At 37.4% G+C, this 24161-nt stretch overlaps 1 non-coding gene and 1 pseudogene across 1 annotated transcript; one reads left to right on the top strand and one right to left on the bottom strand.

Annotated features, from left to right (window-relative positions):
• Nucleotides 1-37: 37 nt before the first annotated feature.
• LOC142871921 (ATP synthase F(1) complex subunit delta, mitochondrial pseudogene) lies at nt 38-24125 on the bottom strand (annotated as a pseudogene).
• On the top strand, nt 3788-3849 carry LOC142875404 (U7 small nuclear RNA). The gene has a single exon (XR_012922760.1). It is a non-coding gene; the product is annotated as a U7 small nuclear RNA (small nuclear RNA).
• Nucleotides 24126-24161: the final 36 nt, after the last annotated feature.

Raw genomic sequence — 24161 nt, 5'->3', positions numbered from 1 at the left:
TAAAAAACAAACAAAAAGCAAAAACAAAAAAAAAAAATTCGTCTTCAATAATTCTTTAAAAGAACATCCTGTTAAAGGGAAAAAGAGGGAATAGTAATGTAATAATAATCATAGGCAACTTGTATATCATATTTACTATATGACATGCATTGTTTTATAAGTGAATTGTCTAAATGAATCCTCACAACAAAACTATAAGATATGTACCATTTTAATCTCCATTTTCCAGCTAAAAATGGAGGCTTAGAGAGATTAAGTAATTTAAGCAAGTCAACTCAGCTCACAAGTGATGGAGCCTGGGCTTTGAAATAGTATTAAACTATGTTGCTTTAGATAATCCACTAAAGGAAACATCATGGCTTGGAGAAATGGCTGATTCCAGGGCGGGGCAGCAAATGTAGTACAAGATAAACCTAGAACATCTTACTGTGCTTAAAGTAAGGAAGGGCTCAAAAAATGACATGTCAAAAGTACACAGGAGCCAGCTTATAGGGCCTACAACTGGACAATTGGGACAAAAATGATCATCAAAGTATATGACAGTAATAGATTGACCCACTGACTAAAATAATAATCTAGGATTGCTGGGAATAACAGGGGAGAAGGGAATGCTGTTGTTTGCATTAGAATGCTAACTAATAAACATAAATGAATGATAAAGTTAGTAAAACTCCATTTTGTAACCAACATAATAACTGAAGGAAAGAATCAGCAATAAATGGTAAAACTAGTCAACAAAAGTATGGTGAAAAACAGGGTATTTTCATAGTTTTGAAATCCCTACAAAATACATATTTATTCAAATTTTTCCAGTGAAGAAACCTGGCATATATCACTATAGTCAAGTGATCAATGTTACCAAACGATTACCAGTAATGGGGCAAAACAACATTATGTGTCTCTTCCAGGGTACTGATACGGATATAATAACACTTCTGATGTATTTCTGCCCCAAATACAAAATCTACATAATCATAAGAAAATATCAGAGAAATCCAAATTGAGAGACATTCTACAAAATAATGGCCTGGATTCTTCAACCATTGGTGTCATGAAAGGCAAAGGAAGGCTGAGAAACACTTCAGATTTAAAGACTAAAAACACATGAAACTAAATTCAATGTGTGATACTAATTTGAACACTAGACCAGAAAAAAAATAATTTCTGTGAAGATCATTATTGAAGTAATTAGAGATAATAAAGTCTACAGAGACTGGATGATAGTACTGCTTCATTATTACATTTCTTGATTTTGATCAATAAGCTGTGGTGTTTTCTATAAGTGAAGTGTCTTTTTTCTTAGAGAAAATATACTATTTGGGAGTGGTGGGGTATGATGGCAACAATCTACTCTCAAATTATAAAAAAAAATATACAATCTGAATATACAGAGAAAGTGAGAATAATAAAGCATATATGGCTCCCCCCCAAAACTGCCTCCCAGCAAAAATAAATAAATAATAAAGCACATATGGCAAAATGTCTGCAATAGATGAATCTGGTTAAAGGGTATTTGGGAGTTCTTTGCCCTATTTTTGCAATATTTCTCTTATTTTAAAATTATTTCAAAATTAATACTTTAATACAATCAAGAGGAAGGATAAAATAAAGCAACTTTGAAAAGATCATAAATACATAAATAAAGGGGGCTCAAAGAAATGAGTGTTTCAAATGAATGCCTAACATGCTACAATTTGAATCTACAAGTAAAATTTTGTGGAAGAGAAACAAGGTGCTTTTACTTTCAATAAAACACTGAGGCTGTTATTTTTCAATGATAAAGAAAACAAATTTTGTAGAGACAGGGTCTTGCTATGCTGTCTAGACTGGTCTCAAACTCCTTGCCTCAAGCCATCCTCCTGCCTTAGCCTCCCAAAATGCTGGGATTGCTGAGCTACTGTGCCCAGTCCACAACTATAATTTTTGCTTTTCCACTGTATGTCTATTATGATCTAATCTGGAAGTCAAGTTCCTACACTAGATTTGTTCTACATCTACCAACTATTTCTTATGTCCTCTTCAGCAATATAAATTTAAATATGAGATAAATAATAAAGTATAAGTTCCTGATAACCCTTTCACAAACTACCTATATATACACAAATTAGGAATTTAAGGCTAAAATATTAAGTATTGCATTTTGAAGATTACTATTTCAACCAAGCTTGATCCAACAGATCTACATAGAATTCTGTAACTAACAGATATGACATATCTCTTGAAGTACAAATTTATAAAATTTGTCCATATGTATTAATATTATCACCAAAGAAGTAGCAACAAATTTCAAAGAGGAAATATTATAAAGACTATAGTTTCTGAACATAATCTAATTAAGTTAGGAATCAACTACTTTTTAAAAAATAGTTAAAAGTCATACATTTAGAAAACAAAACTATATTATTACTTAAACACCCCATGAATTAGAAATATTTAGAACTGAATGACAATGAAAATAACAAAAAATAAAATATTTAGAACTAAATAAAATGAAAAGAATAAAACTTTTAAAGTCCAGCTAAACTAGTATTTAGGAATAGATTTATTTCTTTTTATTCATTAAGCCACCAATTTAAAGGCTTAAAAAGAACAGTAGGAACTCAAAGATGAAAAGAAATAAAGTGCACAAATTAATGAAATAGAAAAAAAAATCAATAAATTAACAACCTGGTTCTAAGTGTCCTGCTGAAAGTAGGCATCTAATAAATAAAGCAGCAAAGCAGCAGAGTGGAAAGAGCACAGACTTTGGCTCAGTCTCAGCTCTGACGCTTATTAGCTGGATGATCTTGAACAAGTAACTTAACCTCTTAGAGCTTCTGTGTCTTCATCTAAAAAATAGATACATTGAATGTTTCAGAATTATGTTAGGAGTAAATTTTACACAATTTGTTAAAGTGAAAATCACCAGATAGATCATGTCCATGTGCCAAATGCCCTTTAGTTTATACATACAGTCTAAACATTCTTAAAGACAAAGTTGTTCAATTTTAAACATTTTAAGATTACCTTACAACCTACTGAAATATAGTTATAACAAAAAACCAATGAAGTCTTTTACATCCAAAGGATGGTTTGAACATGTTAAATTTTAGAAACTTTCTATATATCCACAGCAGATACTATTGCCTACCCACAATCATTTTCCTCCTCCTCCTTGGAAATTGAAGGTGGTAACGTACCCAACTAAAAATACTACATTCTCAGCCTTTCTCCCAGATCATATAACAGGTAACATAATTCTTGCCAATGAAATATAAGCAGACAGTGTTGGAGTAGGCTGTCAGATTTGGCTAGTAGGTATCCTTTTTTCCCTTCTCCCTATTTTTTTGTGCCTAAAGTGTAGTTGTAATGGTCAGAGCTGCTTGTCTCCACATCTGCTTCGTTTCTGTATTCAGTATTCAATATGATATTATATTTCCTAAGGGGTAGGCTATTGAGTAGCACTGTGTTATTCACCCAAATAAAAAAAAAATTAACAGAATGTTACTATTTCAGCATACTATAGTAAGAGGTTACCAGTAAAAATGCTACTTAGCCACATTAATGAGCTTGACAGAACAAAGTGCAATTTTGCTTAGTATTTTCTTTGTATCTCCTCACTAGACCTCAGCACAAACTGGAATCTCTAGATGTTACCTAAATAACAAATGTTTGGGCGGGATGTGAACTCATGCCTGTAATTCTAGCACTTTGGGAGGCAGAGGTGGGAGGATCACAGAAGGCCAGGAATTCAAGACCAGCCTAGGCAACATAGCAGACCTCATCTCTACAAAAAATAAAGAAAACTTAGCATTACAGCTCTTTTAGAATTTGCCTAGTAGGTTTTCTGGCCCTCACCAGGAGATCTCCCCCAAAAGTTTTAAAAAAATTACAGAAAAAAAAAACCACAAAAACTTAGCTGGACTTGGTGGCCCGTGCCTATAGTCCAGGCATCCTCAAACTACGGCCCGTGGGCCACATGCAGGTGTTTTTGACCATTTGGTTTTTTACTTTAAAATAAGATATGTGCGGTGTGCATAGAAATTTGTTCATAGTTTTTTTTAAACTATAGTCCGGCCCTCTAACAGTTTGAGAGACAGTGAACTGGCCCCCTGTTTAAAAAGTTTGAGGACCCCTGCGTATAGTCCCAGCTACTCAGGCTAAGGCAGGAGGATTACTTGAGCCCAGGAGTTCCAGATTGCAGCTGTCACTGCACTCCAGCTTGGGCAACAGAGTGAGACCACCACTCCCCCCCCCAACAATAATTTAAATACTAAATGTTTGAAATGGAGCCAAAATACATAGATTTCTTGAACAAATTTACCTTACTATCTCTGCGCCTCTATTTTTTCAACTACAAAATAGTAATAGTACATCTACTTAATTAAATGAGTTAATAAATGTAAAATTACTAAGACACTGCCTGCCTAGCCCAAGGTAAGCATTCAATCAATGTTAGAAGAAAAAAATCAGTTCACTGATTTCTCATGACAAATTTAAGGCTTCCTCCTCCAAAATAAATAATACATAATTCACACATAGTAGAAGTGAAAAATACCACAACATAAATCCAATTTTAAAACAGAAAAAAAAGAAAAATGTTTAATTGTAGTTAAGAAAAAGTCTTCTAAAATTGAGAATAGGCAATAACTTCCTTCACTCATTCATTACTCATCTGAACAGCAAATACTGAACAGACACTGTGTGCAAGGCACTAATGCAGGCACTGGAGATGGTAAATGAGACTATAATCACTAAACCTTTAAGTGCAATTTTAATGAAATAAAATTGCATTACGATAAATGTTATAAAACAAATGGATTGTGATCGAGACTTCATTCAATTAAAAATTAATATACTATGTTGGCTTTGAGTGATACTTTATAACTTTTTAATTAAAAGATATACATTTTTAAGTATTTTTAAAGTTTCTGTCTTTCTCTGACATTGTATTTAATCTAAAAATTATTTGCATTATATGACTTCAAAAGTGTTCAGAAAGTAAATAAACCTGACACCAAATGTTTCAAGAAGTTGCCATCTTTGGCAGTACTGATGACCCTCAGAGATAAACCAGTCATGTGCACTGATGCATTATGTTTTATCCAACTCAACAATTGTTCACTTCTTCCTGTCACCAAGCTTTTCTGTTAGTTAAAAAATAAGTTGGATTTCTTCTTCCAGCTTCATGAACACATTATGTCAAGCTCAAAAAGTCAATCTTTTGACCTCACCATCTGCCATGATCTCTTGTCAGTTTCAGACAATGCAACTCCCACAGATGGTCTCAAAATGCAAGCCCTTTTCCATTCCAATCACAATTTAGCCTCTCTAGCCACAAAGCCTTTTTAAATGGTATATTAATCAAAATATACAGAAGAAAACAAAAATAATCATGGATAAATTTGTAGAATTAAGCAGTAACACAACTTGAGTCAGGGTTTGCAGACTTTCTAACACTGCCAAAAAAGATAGTACTAAACATTACAATTGTAGGAAAGGTAGCAAATTTAAATGGCAGATATTACCAATTTGAAATACATGCTCTTGAATCAATGTTTAGAAAATACACAAAATAATAAAACAAGAAATAAATATCAGGCATAACCCCACTTGTCAGAGGTAACTACAATAACTTTTTGGCATTTCCTTCAGTATTCTCTTTGTGCACTCAAACTTTTGACATGTGGTATTAATTAGAAGATATTTTCATAGAAAGGGATAGTATGTAACTTTTTCCTAGGTGATCAGTATAGCATGTCTATGCACCCTCCCAAGTGCTTCACATGCATGATATCATATGATTCACATCACAATTCTATCAGGTAAATATTGTTATTGTTCTCATTTTACAGATGACAAAATAGTTTTAGAGAGTTGAAGTAATTTGCCTAGTTAACCAACTGTATAAATGGCAGTGTCAGAATATGAACACAGGATTTCACACCAACAAACATGTTCTTAACTACTATACTTTATCAAATATCTCTGACTTGAGATATAATAAATATATCCTCAAAATATTATAACAAACCCCTATATGTCACATAGATACGTCCTATATGAAATTTGAAGGATTCTTTTGGTATAGTACATTATCTTTTTCTCTGGATTTATTATGAAAATAATTATATATATATAGATACAGATATATAAAAAGGTTATCACTATGTATTTATTTGTGTTATTATCAGATTGTGGTCTGTCTCTGCCAACTGAAGTGTAAATTCCAAGAGAGCAGGAACCTTGTCCATATTATATATCCAGTGCCTGGCAAATGTTGGAGCTCAAGAAATATTTGTTAAATGAATTATATACTCAGTATTTTATTTATCTTTATCCTTCAATAATATGATATTCCCATTTGCTATATCTTGGCAGTAGAAAACATAAGACATATAACCATTTAACACATTCACACATCTGAAATGTCAGTAAGCTACATAAGCAATATTTTGAGTGTCATTTTCCTATCATGAATAAAAAGTGTTTTGGAACCTGCATTGTATTTGTGTTCATTAATTAAAACAAAAGAGTGAGGGGAAGGCTGGACATAGCAGCTCACACCTGTAATCCCAGCAGTTTGGGAATCCGAGGAGGCAGGATCACTTGAGGCCAGGAGTTTGAGACTAGCCTAGACAACATAGGGAGACCTAGTTTCATAATAAACCAGGTCTAATGAAAAAATTATTAATAGCTAGGCATGGTGGTGAGCACTTGTAGTCCCAGCTATAAGGGAGTTTGAGGAGGGAGGATGGCTTGAGCTCCTGACCTCAAGTACCCTCCGACTTTGGCTTCCCAAAGTGGCAGGATTACAGGTATGAATCAATGATATAGTTGTTGTTTGTTTATGTGTTTGTTTTTTTGAGAGAGAGAGTCTCTCTCTGTCACCCAGACTAGAGTACCGTGGCATCAGCCTAGCTCACAGCAACCTCAAACTCCTGGGTTCAAGCGATCCTCCTGCCTCAGCCTCCCGAGTAGCTGGACTACAGGAATGCACCACAACGCCCAGCTAAGTTTTCTATTTTTAGTAGAGATGGGGTCTCACTCTTGCTCAGGCTGGTCTCAAACTCCTGAGCTCAAATGATCCTTCCACCACGGCCTCCAAGAATGCTAGGATTATAGGTGTGAGCCACCGCGCCCGTCCATGAGAGATACTCTTAAATTGTCTTCCACAGGTGTGGAAATTTGTACTCGAGTTAGTAGTATATAAAAGTATTTGTTTCTTCATAGCTTTACTAGCACAGTGTATTTATTATAGTGTATTTTTTCAATAGGTTTTTTAAAATGGTATTTTCTGGCTATTCCATTTTGTTCTTTTTCCAAATTTGACTATTGTTGCTAGTTTCTACTTCTCCATTTGAACTTTGCAATATTTACCTATAGTTCTGGCGGGGGGGGCAGGGAGGGGAGGAAATCTGTCAGTATTAGATCACATCAATCCTCCCTAGATTAATTTAACTTATAGGTCTAACATCTTCATAATGCAAATCTTCTTATCTAAGAAAATGATAAATATTTCCTACCTACTTCAGTAGGTTATTCAAACCTACTTCAGTGTCCTCCAGGCATATTTAAAATTTTTCTTTATATAGGTGTTATGAATTTAACTGTGTCCCCCCCAAAAAAGGTATGTTCTAGTCCTAAATCCTGGTACCTGTGAATGAGATTTTCTTTGGAAATAGGGGCTTTGCATATGTAATCAAGTTATGATAATGTCATACTGAATTAGAGTGTTGGGGGGCCTAACTCAATATCACTGGTGTTCTTATAAGAGGAAAAAAGAAACAGAGATACAAAGAGGGAAAAAGCCTACGTGAAGATGGAGGCAGAGTTTGGAGTTATGCTGCCACAGCCAAGGAATGTCTGGGGCTACCAGAAACTGGAAGAGGCAAGGAAAGATCCTCTCCTAGAGCTTTTGGAGGGAGCATGGCCCTGCTGACACCTTGATTTCAGATTTGTAGCCTATGGAACTGTGAGAGAATAAATTTCTGTTGTTTTAAGCCACTCCATTTGTGGTACTTTGTCATAGTAGCCCTATGAAAGTTAATACAATAGGTTTTTCAGACTTCTTGTTATAGTTACTCCTAGCTATTTTATTTCTTTGTTTTGGGGTTTTGGTTTGTTTAGTTTTTGCTGGTTGATCTTCCCATTATGTGTGGGGTTCTCCCTCATGTTTTCCAAGTTGTTTGCATAAAAGAAAGTTACACTTTTATGTTTATTAATTTTATATTCCATTACATAACTGAATTATCTTACTGTTTACAGTAGTTTTCCCATAAACCTAGTTGACTCAGGTTTTTCAGGTATAAAATTATACCATCTGAAAAGAGGGACTGTTGAACCTTTCCAGGTTTGCAGAACAATGGAGCTAATCTGATGCCAATTTTCCCCCTTACCTTCCCTAAGTAGACATAAAATAAACAAGGAGAATAAATAAAACCACACAGAACCTATGCCTTCAACATTAGCATTACTAGGAGACAGAGAACAACGGCAACTTTCAAATTGCCTAAAGGCAGAGGAGAAAAAAAAAGCAAATATATAGACAAATGCTACTTCCTAACCTCTGCAAGCCTGTGGATGTACAGGGTGAGGGGAAGGGAGGTGAAAAAGACTGTAAGAAAGAGCAAAGGGACACAGGGGACTCTGAGGAGGCACAGACAAAATCAGACCCAGAAAGAGTAAAACTATAAATGCAAAAATACTGAACAGAAGTTAGCAGTTGATAGTTCACAGACCTTACTGCATCTAGAAATTCTGGACCAGAAGCAGCAGCTTCCTAAAAACAGTGCTTCTGGGGGAGAATCAAGTGTACAGATACAGAGAAACGGTGGTACCTCTCGGAGACAAGGCAGTGAATGAAAAAAAAGGCAGTAAGGGGGAAATTAAGGATCCTGCAGAAACAAAATAGAATCAAGGAACAACTCTTCCTCTCTCCTCTCTTCCTCACCATCAACACCACAAATTCATAAACTGCACAAAAGAGGGCAGACTGGCAAAAGAGGTACTCTCAAACTAGGAACTCTGTCCGGAAAATGTGTAGAAACAAACAAAAAGGCAGACCATATAAATACAAAAGTAATATAAAAAAATCAGAAAATATAAATACAAGCTTTCTTTGCTGAAGTTAAAAAAACTGTAACACAGTACTCCAACTGAACAAGAATTTGAGGATATTAAAAAAAAGTCCTTAAATCATAAATACAAAAACTAACAAGTAACAAGATGGACAAAAACAGAAAGAAATGAAATAAGAGTTGACTAAAGAAACAGAAATAGAAGAAATAGACAAAATCATATAAGAAATGAAAATTAAATTATAAGGTACACAGGGAGAGTAGATTTAAATGAAAACTTAAAGAACCTTGAACAAAAAAGTAAGGAAGCAATCAAGAGAATCAAATAAAAAAGAAAGAAAGAAACTAGTTGAAATGGATGATAGGCAAGAGAAGTCTAGTATCATTGGTGTCCCTAATAAAAAAAATGTAAAACAATGGAACAGAAATCATATTAAAATTACATTCCAAGAAAACTTTCCAGAAATAAAAGGCCTGAATCTATACAATGGAAGACCCTCCCAGATATTAATACTTGAGCAAACCAACCCAGAAAGACAAACTCTGACATATATCCTTATAAAACTGTTTTAAAGAAAAAAAAACTAGGCCTTCCACGAGCTCCTCACACAGAGCTATCTGGGGATACTGGGGACTCAAGGAAAGAGGCAGCTGAATCAGGGGAGGGCAACAGTACACGATGAGAGTGAACATAACTAGAACGTGTGTGCCAGCTTTAAGGTATGGATATTCACCAGGGAGATTTGGGAACAATTCACACTGGATGAATAAAAAAGTCAGAATTGTCAACGAGCAAAGGAGGGGAGTGGGGAGTGACAAGTGGAGTCAGGCTCATTTATTTACTCAACAAACATTTATTCAGTGCCTATCATGTGCCTATCATTGTGCTCTATTCCAACAGATACAAAGGAGTCCTGGCTTTTAAGAAGTTCACAAACAAATGAACAAGACAAATACACACAGTATACAATACTACAGCACTAGACAAATATACAGGGCACAATGGGAGCAGAAAGGAGGAGCCTCTAACACAGTCGAAGGGTGGGAATCAGATTCCAACTTGAGTTAGTTAAATCAGTAATAGGGAAAATTAGTAAAAAATTATAGACTTAAGAACTATGAGATGAAAATGCCATCATACTAGAGAAAAGAGGGAAACTGAAGTCCTTTATGGTCTATTTAACTATGGTGTTAAGCTTGCCAAAACCGGCTTCTAGTTTTCTGTAAGCAGGTGGGCAAAGAAGAGGTCCTCCTTGATTGGCTACACAGTTCAGAAGACTCTTTCAAGGAGTAATATATGATTAAAATAGGAACAAAAGACCTCCTTTTAGAAATTTCTGGAGTTCTAGTCTGACCCAGGCAATCTAAAGAAGGTGGGAAAAAAGGATTATCAGTTATAGCTGCCTGTCTATAAGACCAATGGGAAACAAGTTCAACCTTGCCAACCTACCCTTTGGTTAATGATAAAAGAATAATATTGGAGATATTTGTACACTGTGAGGATTTTTTAAAATCCTACTTTGATAGGAAGGCAGTATAAGGGATCTCTGATCTCAAAGAACTAAAAACTAATCTATTTAAATGAAATTAATAAAAAACATTATAGAGTAGTACAGACCAGAGTATCTTAAGCTCAAGAAAATCTAGAACGCTATAACCTGGTCAACAGACCTCAGTTTAAACAACAGTGCATAAACAGTTCACCTAGTCACTTGAGTCCCACACAATGATAAATTCAGTGCAAACTCAGGCTATCCATACCATACCTACCACCAGTGATGGGGTCTCATTACCAGCCAGTCAGCAAGAGATTCATCTCTAAAATCCCATTTTAGTCTGCTACCTAGGATCACTTCCAATACCAACTGTGTTAGATTCATTCCTCTGAAACATACTCTGAGAGGGAGACTAGCATGCAGGAAATTTCCTCGGAAGTGTTTTGGGGAGATATACCTGTAACAAGTGAAGAAGGTAAAAATGGGCTTAGGGAAGAAACTGACCCAATGACATTGCAACTGGGACCTCATTTTGATATAACATGGATCTCTAGAGCCCTTCAGAATTGTCCTAAATGGAGGCAAGTTGGCTTGAATCTTATATCCCTGCAACACACAGTTACTGGCCATAGAACACCTCAGGGAAGAAGTATGACTTGGGCAAGACAGTGCCCTGGGCCAAGGGCAATTCCCAATAAGGGAGGCAGCTGTGAGCTTTCAGCTGAGCAGGTGGAGCATAAGTACTAAGATGTGGTGAGGAGATACGGGCAGAGTATCCACTACAGTTATATAGCAATGAAAATTAATTGATTACAGGAACAGGAACAACATGGATAAAACCTACAAATATACTAATAGATTTTTTTAAATAATACAATATGATTACATTTATATAAAGCTATGTCAAAATAAAATACTTAATGAAAATGAAGAATACCTAATGAGATTATATTGTATCAAGAATATATATATAATTTTATCAAATGTTCTTTCAAGAATCTATAGATATATTTTTCATTAAGCATCATTAAAGAAACAATCCCATTACAGAAAAAACTAAGAAATGTCTACTAAGGGGTCCTCAAACTATGGCCTGTGGACCACATGCGGGCCGCCTAGCACATTTATCCAGCCCTCCAGGTGTTTTTGCCACCACTGCCTGTCCTGCTTAGCAGCTGACTCATCCCGGGCCCACAGTGCACACTCTCCAATGGTCTGAGGGACAGTGAACTGGCCCCCTGTTTAAAAAGTTTGAGGACTCCTGGGTCACTCATTGCTATTATTTAACATTATTCTACAAGTACTAGATAATGCAATTAGACAAAAATAGAAATACATAAAGTAGAACAGAAGAGGTAAAATTATCATATTTACATATGATCATGATTGCTTACAGAGAACCCGGAGAAAATCAACTAGAGAGAGCTGATAACAAAATTAATACTTAGGAATTAGCAGCTTACTTATACACAAGAACCATGTCTTCTAATAACATATATATGTATATATGAAATTATATATATGTGTAACTATGGTGTCTTTTTATAGCAAAAGATTAGAAAAAGCCTGTTTATGAGGCAGCTCACTGTGTACTGATATGGAATGGCCTCCAATATAAACTGTTCAGTGAAAAAGAATCTTATAAAGAAGTATGTGTATACACAGAAATCAGAGGCATTCATATACGCCAACAACAATGTAATTGAGAACCAAATCAAAGACTCAATTCCCTTCACAATAGCAACAAAGAAATTAAAGTACCTAGGAATATATTTAACCAAAGAGGTAAAAGACCTCTACAGGGAGAACTATGAAACACTGAGGAAGGAAATAGCAGAGGATGTAAACAGATGGAAATCCATACCATGCTCGTGGATCGGCAGACTCAATATCATCAAAATGTCTATACTACCCAAACTGATCTACAGATCCAATGCAATACCTATTAAAATCCCATCAGCATTCTTCACAGATATAGAAAAAATAATTTTACACTTCGTATGGAACCAAAGAAGACCCCGAATATCAAGAGCAATTCTAGGCAACAAAAACAAAATGGGAGGCATTAATATGCCAGATATCAAACTATACTACAAAGCTGTAGTAATTAAAACAATATGGTATTGGCACAAAAACAGGAATATTGACCAGTGGAACAGATGTGAGAATCCTGATATAAAACCATCCTCATATAGCCATCTCATCTTTGACAAAGCAGACAAAAACATACGCCGGGGAAAAGAATCTCTCTTCAATAAATGGTGCTGGGAAAACTGGATAGCCACCTGTAGAAGGCTAAAACAGGACCCACACCTTTCACCTCTCACAAAAACCAACTCACGCTGGATAACAGACTTAAACCTAAGATATGAAACTATTAGAACTCTAGAGGAAAAAGTTGAAAACACTCTCCTAGACATCGGCGTGGGCAAAGAGTTTATGAAGAAGTCCCCAAAGGCAATCACAGCAGCAACAAAAATAAATAAATGGGACATGATCAAACTACAAAGCTTCTGCACAGCCAAAGAAATAGTCATGAAAGTAAACAGACAACCTATAGAATGGGAGAAAATTTTTGCATCCTATGCATCCGATAAGGGACTGATAACTAGAATATACTTAGAACTCATGAAAATTAGGAAGAAAAAATCAAATAACCCCATTAAAAAGTGGGCAAAGGGGGCCGGGCGCGGTGGCTCACGCCTGTAATCCTAGCTCTTGGGAGGCCGAGGCGGGTGGATTGCTCAGGGTCAGGAGTTCAAAACCAGCCTGAGCAAGAGCAAGACCCCGTCTCTACTATAAATAGAAAGAAATTAATTGGCCAACTGATATATATAAAAAATTAGCCGGGCGTGGTGGCGCATGCCTGTAGTCCCAGCTACTAGGGAGGCTGAGGCAGAAGGATCGCTCGAGCCCAGGAGTTTGAGGTTGCTGTGAGCTAGGCTGACACCACAGCACTCACTCTAGCCTGGACAACAAAGCGAGACTCTGTCTCAAAAAAAAAAAAAAAAAAACATGCTTAAGATGATCACAAGTTAATGATACATTTAAAGGAAGAAAAAAAAAAAAAGTGGGCAAAGGACTTGAACAGAAATTTTTCTAAAGAAGACAGAAGAATGGCCAACAAACATATGAAGAAATGCTCAACATCTCTAATCATCAGGGAAATGCAAATCAAAACCACAATGAGATATCACTTAACCCCAGTGAGAATGGCCTTTATCAAAAAATCTCCAAACAATAAATGCTGGCGTGGTTGCGGAGAGAGAGGAACACTCCTACACTGCTGGTGGGACTGCAAACTAGTTCAACCTCTGTGGAAAGCAATATGGAGATACCTTAAAGCGATACAAGTGAATCTACCATTTGATCCAGCAATCCCATTGCTGGGCATCTACCCAAATGATCCAGTGACACTCTACAAAAAAGACACCTGCACTCGAATGTTTATAGCAGCACAATTCATAATTGCAAGACTGTGGAAACAGCCCAAGTGCCCATCAATCCAAGAATGGATTAATAAAATGTGGTATATGTATACCAAGGAGTACTATTCAGCTCTAAGAAACAATGGTGATATAGCACATCTTATATTTTCCTAGTTAGAGCTGGAACCCATACTACTAAGTGAAGTATCCCAAGAATGAAAAAACAAGCACCAGATATATTCTCCAGCAAACTGGTATTAACTGAGTAGCACCTAAGTGGACACATAGGTGCTATAGTAATAGGGTATTGGGGAGGTGGGAGGGGGGAGGGGGGCGGGTATATACATACATAATGAGTGAGATGTGCACCATCTGGGGGATGGTCATGAGGGAGACTCAGACTTTTGGGGGGAGGGGAGGAAATGGGCATTTATTGAAACCTTAAAATCTGTACCCCCATAATATGCCAAAAAAAAAAAAAAAAAAAAAAGTATGTGTTACACACTACCATTTGTATAAAAAGACTATCTCTGAGGCAAAGGAACCAGCTGGCTAAAAGGCAAAGAGTGGAAGAAAGACATTTTACTTTTCTTTTCTCTTTTATTAATTCTTATGAAATAGTAAGATGCCTTATAACCTTTTATACCATTATATATTTTTTAATTTCTGCGTACTATGGGGGTACAAATGTTTAGGTTATGTATGTTGCCCTCGCCCCCCTATACCACTGTATTTTGCACCATGAACACAAACTACCTATACAACAAATTAACTTAATTTTTAAAATTCTATATTTTCCCTCACATAGAAACAATATTTCCATTTTCTTAATATAAATAGAAATAACCATTTGAGCTAGAGAGACAGGCTGTAGTTTTTTTCTTTTAATATTTTAGTTAGAATCCTTACTTAAGGAACTTGAAAAGACTTGTAATTATTATGTTGTAATCAAACTCTATGTCAAAAAAGCACGTTTCTACAATAGGACAGAGAACAACCAAACAAGACCAAAACCACTAAATCTAAGTCAGAATGCAAAAGTTACTACTAGTGGGGGTCCCAGATATAATTACAGAAACAACAAAGTTCTTTTTATACCCATAAGATGGCGATGTTACTTCATTTATCTCACTGACACCTACATTTAAGCCCCTGATTCTTTTTTTTTTTTTTGGGAGGGGCCAAACCACGTGGCTTTATTATACACTCGTGGACGAGGTTCTGGGGCCCCAAGAGCGGGGGGCCCCGGAAGTCGCCCAAGCCCCTGATTCTTTGTCATTAATTTGCTTTTTCTCTTTAGGTCTCTCTCTTATCCTTTCAGAAACTGAAATAAACATTAGTGTAAAGGAAGACAGAAGAAATTCCTGAATTTATAACAATCCTATTTTTAAGTGAAAATAATATCATTAAAATGTATTCTAAGGTTCTTGTTAAATATGAATACAAGCTTATATCCATTCTCTCTTAAAATTATGGTAAAATGATGCCAAAAAGATGAAAAAAGGATAAACTCATCAATCAAACACACACACACACACACACACACACACACACCCTCTCTTATATCCATCAGAAAGGCTTAAGAATTAAAGCCCAATATGAAGCCAAGGGGCTCAGTTGAGGCTGAAAATAAGATCAGTTGAAAGTTCGAATAATGAACAGTTTTCAGCTGGGCACAGTGGCTCCCACCTGTAATCCCAGGACTTTGGGAGGCCATGGCAGAAGGATCACTTGAGACCAGGAGTTTAAGATCAGCCTGGGCAACACAGTAAGACTCTGTCTCTACAAAAAATTTAAAAATTAGCCAGATGTGGTGGCACATGCCTGTAGTCCTAGCTTCACAGGAGGCTGAGACAGGAAGAGGATCGCTTGAGCCCAGGAGTTTGAGGCTGCAGTGAGCTATGATCAGGCCACTGCACCCTAGCCTGGGTGACAGAGACCTCATTTCAAAAAACAAAACAAAACAAGAATAAAAAAAAAACAGTTTTCACCCAGAAACCTTAACCCATGTTGCCAAGAAACTGACTCTTCTGTAACCCAGTAAGATAGAAGTGGTTTACCTTCTAAAGACTTTAAACCAGATAGGATGCAGAAATCAGGTACACACAAAGTTTGTGTACCATATCATACCACAGAGAGATTAAATGAAGATTTACATGTCGACTCAACCCTCTTGCCCAAACCCGTTTCCAGAACACAGGCCAACCAGACAGGAAACTGACCCAAGAGAAGAGATCTGCAATGACTCAATAACCCTGTGGCAAGACTTGCAGTTAACTCCCAGGAAAAGAGTTTTTACTCAGCTTTTTGTTGCTTAACTACTTGATCTGAATAGGTGGCCAAAGTTTACTAAACAATTGAGAAAAATCTCTAACATGAAATAAAGAGGCCAAAGTAACAAAACAGGAGACACCAAATTAAGAAATAGAAAGAAAAGAAAAGAAAGGAAGGAAGGAGGAAGGGGAAGTAGAATAGAAGCATGGGGTTGGGGGAGGAGAAAGGAAGCAAAGAAAGGTTAGGAAATCTCCCACAAAGTAGAATAAAAAGCTTTAAAAAAAAATGTAGTAAAACTTTAGAAGAGTTCTTCAATCCAGGAGGTCTAACTAAAAGGAATTCTAGCTGGGTCTGGTGGCTCAAGCCTGCCTGTAATCCTAGCACTCTGGTAGGCTGAGGCAGAGCCAGGAGGATTGCCTGACTTTGAGAGTTCAAGACCAGCCTGAGCAAGATCCAGACCCTATCTTTACTAAAAGTAGAAAAATAAGCCAGACATGGTGGCTCATACCTGTAATCCCAGCTACTCAGGAGGCAAAGGCAAGTGGATTCCTTGAGCCCAGGAGTTGAGGCTACAGGGGGCAATGATGATACCACTGCACTCTACCAAAAGTGAAAGAATGAGACTCTATCTCAAATAAATAAATAAAAGGGCATTCCAAAAGGGAAAAAAAAAAAGAAAGAAATTATACAAAAGAAATGTAACTTTTGTTTCTGGCAACATAGTGGACTAAATAATATGAAAACTTCACCTTAACATCTAGAAATGCTGGATAAATTAAATAGTCTCTAAATAGCTGAGATCACAAAAATAAATAAAGCTTTCAGCCACCCTGAAGGAATTTGTTAATATGAATAATCAAGACTTAGGCTTTTTTTTTTTTTTTTTAAGACAGAGTTTCACTTTGTTGCCTGGGCTAGAGTGCCATGGTGTCAGCCTAGCTCACAGCAACCTCAGACTCCTGGACTCAAGCAATCCTGCCTCAGCGTCCCTAGTAGCTAGGACTACAGGCATGCACCATCAGGCCCAGCTAATTTTTTCTATATATTTTTAGCTGTCCGATTAATTTCTATTTTTAGTAGAGATGGTGTCTCACTCTTGCTCAGGCTGGAAGACTTTTGGCCTTTAATGGCCTTAGAGTGACAGGAGACAACGCCTTGAGAAACACATCAAGTGAAGAATTGGAATTGGGGATCCCACCACCTTTTACACATTCTTAGTGAAAGGAATGACCAGAGTAGGGGGAAAAATCAACCAATAGCAAACAAGTAACAAGAAAATGTCTCTGTCTAGCTATAAACTGTAGACTAGGGGGGAAAGTTCCTCCTCAAAATCCTCAGATTCAGAAATCACATGACACCAATTAAAACAATTCTCCTAGACACAGCAAAACATTTTTATTTATTTATTTATTTATTTTTCTTGAGGGAAAAATCTAGAGAAAAAAAACATTTAAAATAAAGAAATCTTAAAAACAAGCAGAGAAAGATACCAAAGGCACAGGCAATAAAAGAAAAAATAGACAAAAGAGACTTAATAAAAATTCAAAATTTTTGTGCAACAAAAGGCACGATCAATAGAGTAAAAATGCTACCCACAGAATGGCAGGAAATATTTACAAATCATTTATTTGATAAGGGGTTAATATCTAGGATATATCAAGAACTCCTATAATTCAACATTTTTAAAAACCTGATTAAAAAATAGGCAAAGGATTTGAATAGACATTTCTCCAAAGGAAATATACAAATGGTCAATAGGTGCATGGAAAGATGCTCAATGTCAGTAATCATTAGGGACATGTAAATCAAAACTACCATGAGATACCACCTTACACCCACTAGTATGGCTACTATCAAAAAACCAGAAAATAACAAGTGTTGGCAAGCATGGGGTGAAATTGTGCCCTGCTGGTGGGAATGTAAAATTCCACTGTGCAAAACAGTATGGCAGTACCTTTTGAGGTCAAATATTTTGACCAATTTTGGTCAAATATTTCACCAAATATTTGACCAATTTTGAGGTCAAAATATTAAAAATATAGCACAGCCAATTCCACTTCTGGGTCTACTCCAAAAAACTGAAAGCAAGGTCTAAACAGATATGTGTATACCCATGTTCACAGCAGCATTACTCTCAACAGTTAAAATGTGGAAGCAACTCAAGTGTCCATCAACAGATATATCACACCTGTAATCCTAGCACTCTAGGAGGCCAAGGCAGGAGGACTGCTTGAGCTCAGGAGTTCGAGACCAGCCTGGGCAAGAGCAAGACCCTGTCTCTACTATAAACAGAAAGAAATTAGCCATACAACTAAAATTAGAAAAAAAAAATTGCCGGGCATGGTGGCACGTGCCTGTAGTACCAGCTACAGGAGGCTGAGGCAGGAGCATCACTTGAGCCCAGGAGTTTGAGGTTGCAGTGAGCTAGGCTGATGCCATGGCACTCTAGCCCAGGCACCAGAGTGAGACTCTATCGTAAAACAAAACAAACAAAACAAAACAAAAACAGATGAATGAATAATCAAAATGTAGCATATACATACAATGGAGTATTATTATTCACCCCTAAAAAGGAATGAAATTCTGACCTTTGCTAGAACAGAGATGATCTGTGAGGACATTATGCTAAGTGAAATAGGCCAGGTATAAAAAGACAATTATATGACTCCACATGTTTGAAGCACCCAGAGTAGTCTAATTCATAGAGACAAAAAGTAGAATGGTGGTTACCAGGGCTGGGGGAAGGAGGAATGGGGAACTATTGTTTAATTGGCATAGTTTCCATTTTATAAGATGAAAAGAGTTCCGACGATGGATGATAGTTACGGTTGCACAATATGAATGTACTTCCTAACACTGAACTACACACTTAAAAACGGTTAAGATGGTAAATTTTATGTTATATATATTTTACCACAATAAAAAAAATTGGGGGAGAAAAAGCAAGCAGAGAGGAAATGACTATTAGACTGCAGAAGATTTCTCAACAACAGTGAAAATAAAACAGTGAAGTAATATCCTCAAGGTGCTAAGGCAAAGTAATATCAAACTAGAATGTTAAATGATCTTTCGATAACAAGGGTGAAGTAAAATCATTTTCAGTGAGTTGACCTTCAACAGACATTCAATAAAGAAACTCCAAAGGATGTGCTTTAGGAAAATAAAAACCACTTAAAATTCAAAACAAATTCAAGAAAGAGGAAGACAAAAATCAAAAAGATCTGAGGAGACAGTCTGGCTGCTGAAAATCAGCCACTTGCTGAAGACCATGCTTTCCATCCCCTGTGTAAGATCAGCTGTGGGTTGCTTGGAGTCTGGTTTTTGACGGAGAAACTGAGGTTCAGGTATGCTCTGGGATTTGCTCAAGATCACCAAGGGGTATGCAGGACCTAGTTTAGACTCAAGCAGTCTATAGTTTGAATTTCTGTGAGGAAAGCAATTAAAAAACATGCTAGAGGATACCCAGCATTCTGTAATCAGGACATCAACCCTCAGGGTTAAAAAAAAGTCCCTGCCTGCCACCCTCACAGAGGATTTGTGCCAATGCTCGGAAAAGGTGTCGGGTGGCACAACCAGAAGGGAGATTTCTGCCGGACACTGACAGCGGCGCCTGTCTACCTTGGAGCCTGACCTGCCAGCCCGGAGGAGGAGAGAGTGGGCACCTCAACCTGGCAGAGTAGGGGCCTGGTCGGGAGGGACGGAGCTGTTGCGTCCTGGGAATCATGATTTGGTGATTCTGCCCGGCCCTACGCTAACGCAGCCACTAGCCACACGTGACTGTTGAGCATTTGAAGTAAGTGGGGACCCACCAGTAATTCCAGAGTGGCATAAAGATTATTTTAAGCTGAAGACATTTGAGATTCAACAGATGCAGAAAAAAGCCGCCTAGGAGCTTCCTTTATCTGACTAAAGGCAGCGACTTCTGGGGAATGAGGCTGCCCTAAGTCCCCTTGTGTGGGAAGTTTCTGGGCCCAGAAGAAGCCTGAAAGGCCACTCACACCTGTACAGATAAATATGTTCACAAACTTTCTTATCTCCTGTCTATTCTCTTACAAGCTCATTTGGCTTTCCTAAAGAAACTTTTTTCCCCATAGAAGCCCTTCCTTTCCTCCCTTTTTCCTATAAGTTAGGTATCTAAACCTTTAACTACTTAACAGGCAGCAACCTCCCTTGCTGGTACGGTATGCATGCATAATAAACTTTGTCTCCTGGTATATCGGTCTTTTGTCAGAAGGCTCCAATCACAGAGCAAAAGAGCATAGAGGAGAAGTTTTTTTCCTCCCTACAAAGGCTAGCACGCACTGATAGATGCATAAGTGTAAAATACACAGGATTTCAGAGACTTAGCATGAAACAAAAGAATGTAAAAGACATCAATAACTTTGTCTATTGATTACATGTTGAAATATTATATTTTGGGTAAATTGGGTTAAATTAAATATATTAAAATTTAAAAAAAAGATATGAGTATATATAAAGAGACATTACTTGTATGACTATAATCACTAAAGTTAGAAGATTAAAAAGGAGGAAAAACAAGAGGAAATGTAGCCTGCACAGCAACAACATAAGAAGGGAGAAGCTTGATCAGAATTTAAAAATTCCAAGAACCCTTGTGTTGTTTAGGAAGTACTGTGTTAAATTAAACATTCTCACTAAAAAAGTCAACCACTAAAGATATAACAGTACTCAAAAGCAGACAAGATTGAAGAATAGAAAAAATACAGAAAAAGAAGTATAATTAGCCGAGTTTACGCCTGTAATCCTTGTACTCTGGGAAGCCAAGATGGGAGGATTACTCAAGGTCATCAGTTCCAGACCAGCCTGAGCAAGAGCAAAACCCTGTCTCTAACTAAAAATATAAAAAAATTAGCTGGGCATTGTGGCATGTGCCTGTAGTCCCAGCTACTCAGGAGGCTGAGATAGGAGGATCGCTTGAACCCAGGAATTTGAGGTTGCTGTGAGATAGGCTGATGCCACAGCACTCCAGCTGGGGTGACAGAGAATACAATGATTAAAGGTTCTGAATGCAGGAAGACACAAATATTATAAATGAATACATTTCATAACATAATTTATAAACATGTAAGGCAAAAATTGACAAATTTACAATGAGAAACTAAGATATCCATAATCATACAAGATGATTTTAACAGGCACCTCAGTAATAAAGAGCCAAACACACAAAGTAAATAAGAATATATAATATTTGAGCATCAACGCCATCAATAAGTTTGATTTAAAACACATGTGCAGGCTGGGCGCGGTGGCTCCCGCCTATAATTCTAGCACTTTGGGAGGCCGAGGCGGGTGGACTGCTCGAGGTCAGGAGTTCAAAACCAGCCTGAGCAAGAGCAAGACCTCGTCTCTACTATAAATAGAAAGAAGTTAATTGGCCAACTAATATATATAGAAAAAATTAACCAGGCATGGTGGCGCATGCCTGTAGTCCCAGCTACTTGGGAGGCTGAGGCAGTAGGATTGCTTGAGCCCAGGAGTATGAGGTTGCTGTGAGCTAGAATGACGCCAGGGCACTCACTCTAGCCTGGGCAAAAAGCGAGACTCTGTCAATATAAATAAAAAAAATAAAATAAAAAAAATAAAATTAAATTAAATTAAATTAAATTAAATAAATAAAATAAAATAAAATAAAATATAAAATAGTGCAGAAACCTGCCCCCAAAATGTGTAAACACATTCTCTTCCAAAGAATTCCCTTCCAAACAATGCCAACAAAGACCAATATGTTCAATTATTAGTGAATTTAATTTATGATTAGCAACAAAATCAATATAGAACAACACAAAGTCAATGAACACCTAGAGGATATAATGGAAAAACCCAATAGCAACAAAGATTAAATACTTGGCAATAAATTTAACAAGAAATGCATAAAATTTGTATGAAGGAATTTGAAATACACATCTGTCTGTACACAAATGTTCATAATAGCACTACTATAAAGCCAAAAAGTATAAATAACCCAAATGGATAAATAAAATATGGTATTTACATACAATAAAATATTTGGCAATAAAAGGAGATGATACAACATAACAGCATGAATAAACCTTGAAAATGTTATGCCAAGTAAAAGAATCTGTCACAAAAGACCACGAATTATATGATTCCATTTACATGGAATAATTCAGAATAGGCAAATCCATACAAACAGAAACTAGATTAGTAGTTTCCAAGGTCTAGAAAAAGAAGGGGATGGGGAAGTGACTGCTAATGGGTATGGGGTTTCTTTTTAGAGTGATGAAAATGTTCTGAAATTAGGTAGTAATGATGGTGCAAATATACTAATAACAACCAAACTATACACTTTAAAAGGTGAATTTTATACGATGTGAATTATTTATCAGTAAAGCTATTTTTTTAAAAAACTGTATAAGGAAAATTTTTAAATACTCCTAAAAGAAGTTATAAAAGAATATAAGAGAGACAAAGATATTCTTGGATAAGACAACTCAACATTATAAAGATACAAATTCTCCCTAAGTTAATTTATAAATTCAATAAAAATACTAACAAGTCATTTTACAGAGCTGGACAAGCTGATATTAAAATTGACATAGAAAAACTAACATGCAAGAATAGGAAAGGGCCCAGCGCGGTGGCTCACGCCTGTAATTCTAGCACTCTGGGAGGCCGAGGCGGGCAGATTGCTTGAGGTCAGGAGTTCGAAACCAGACTGAGCAAGAACGAGACCGTCTCTACTATAAATAGAAAGAAATTAATTGGCCAACTAATATATATAGAAAAAAAATCAGCCGGGCATGGTGGCGCATGCCTGTAGTCCCAGCTACTTGGGAGGCTGAGGCAGTAGGATTGCTTGAGCCCAGGAGTTTGAGGTTGCTGTGAGCTAGAATGACGCCAGGGCACTCACTCTAGCCTGGGCAACAAAGCAAGCCTCTGTCTCAAAAAAAAAAAAAAAAGATTAGGAAAGTACTGAAAAAGAAAGGCTACACAGAGAGACCAGAACTACCAGACATTAAAACATACTATTATATAAAGCGTCTATAAGTAAAACATCGTGGCATAACTGACAAGGAAACCACTGGAATAGAAAAAAAGTATAGAATTTCACACAAATACATAGGAAATTTAGTATATGACGAAAGTAGCATCTCCCATCACTGCACAAAAATTGGATTTTTCCAGACGACTTTTTTTAAATTGCAGTAAAATATACATAAAATTTACCACCTTAACCATTTTAAATGTACATTTATTTTTTTCAGGCTTCCTGGTCTTTAATGGGTGCATGGGCTGAGGGCAGATTGCCCGTGGAGCTGGCTCCGGAGCAGAGGTCCCAGCGGCAGGCTCGACCGCCTACTCCAGGGCCCTCACCAGGCCGCGTTGGCCCCCTTGCAGATCTGGATCTCCGCCCTCGCGGCCTCGTCGCCTGCCCCCAACAGCTCCACCTGCACCTTCTCCAAGTTCGCCTTGGCTGTCCCCAGGTCCAGCATGCCCAGCGTCACTGCCTCTTCCGCCAGTAGCTGCACCGAGGAGTCGGCATTCACGGTGACGCAGCCGGTGCTCAGGCAGTCCTTGGAGGCGGCGCCATCCTCCGCGTGCACCACCACCAGCCGGGCCGCAGGACCTGCAGAGTGGGACGCCGAAGCCTCGCGTCAAGCGTGGGCGCATCCGCCTGACGGACGTGGCACTGCTGAAGAACAGCTGTGTCAGGGAGGCGAAGGTGAAGGACATCCGGCCGGGCCGGCGGCCTCGGCGTAAGCGCGAGCCTGGCGCAGCAGCGCGGCAGGCAGCATGCAGGCGGCGGCGGCAGAGGACTCCCCTTAAGTGTACATTTTTAAGTGTACAATTCAATAGTGTTAGGTACATTCACACTGTTGTGCAACGAATCTCCACAATTCTTTTTATTTGAGCATATTACG

Source organism: Microcebus murinus, chromosome 1 (genome assembly GCF_040939455.1).
Source record: "Microcebus murinus isolate Inina chromosome 1, M.murinus_Inina_mat1.0, whole genome shotgun sequence".
Lineage (NCBI taxonomy): Eukaryota > Metazoa > Chordata > Mammalia > Primates > Cheirogaleidae > Microcebus > Microcebus murinus.
Note: the sequence above shows the minus strand (reverse complement) of the source record. Positions and strands in the feature narration are given on the sequence as shown.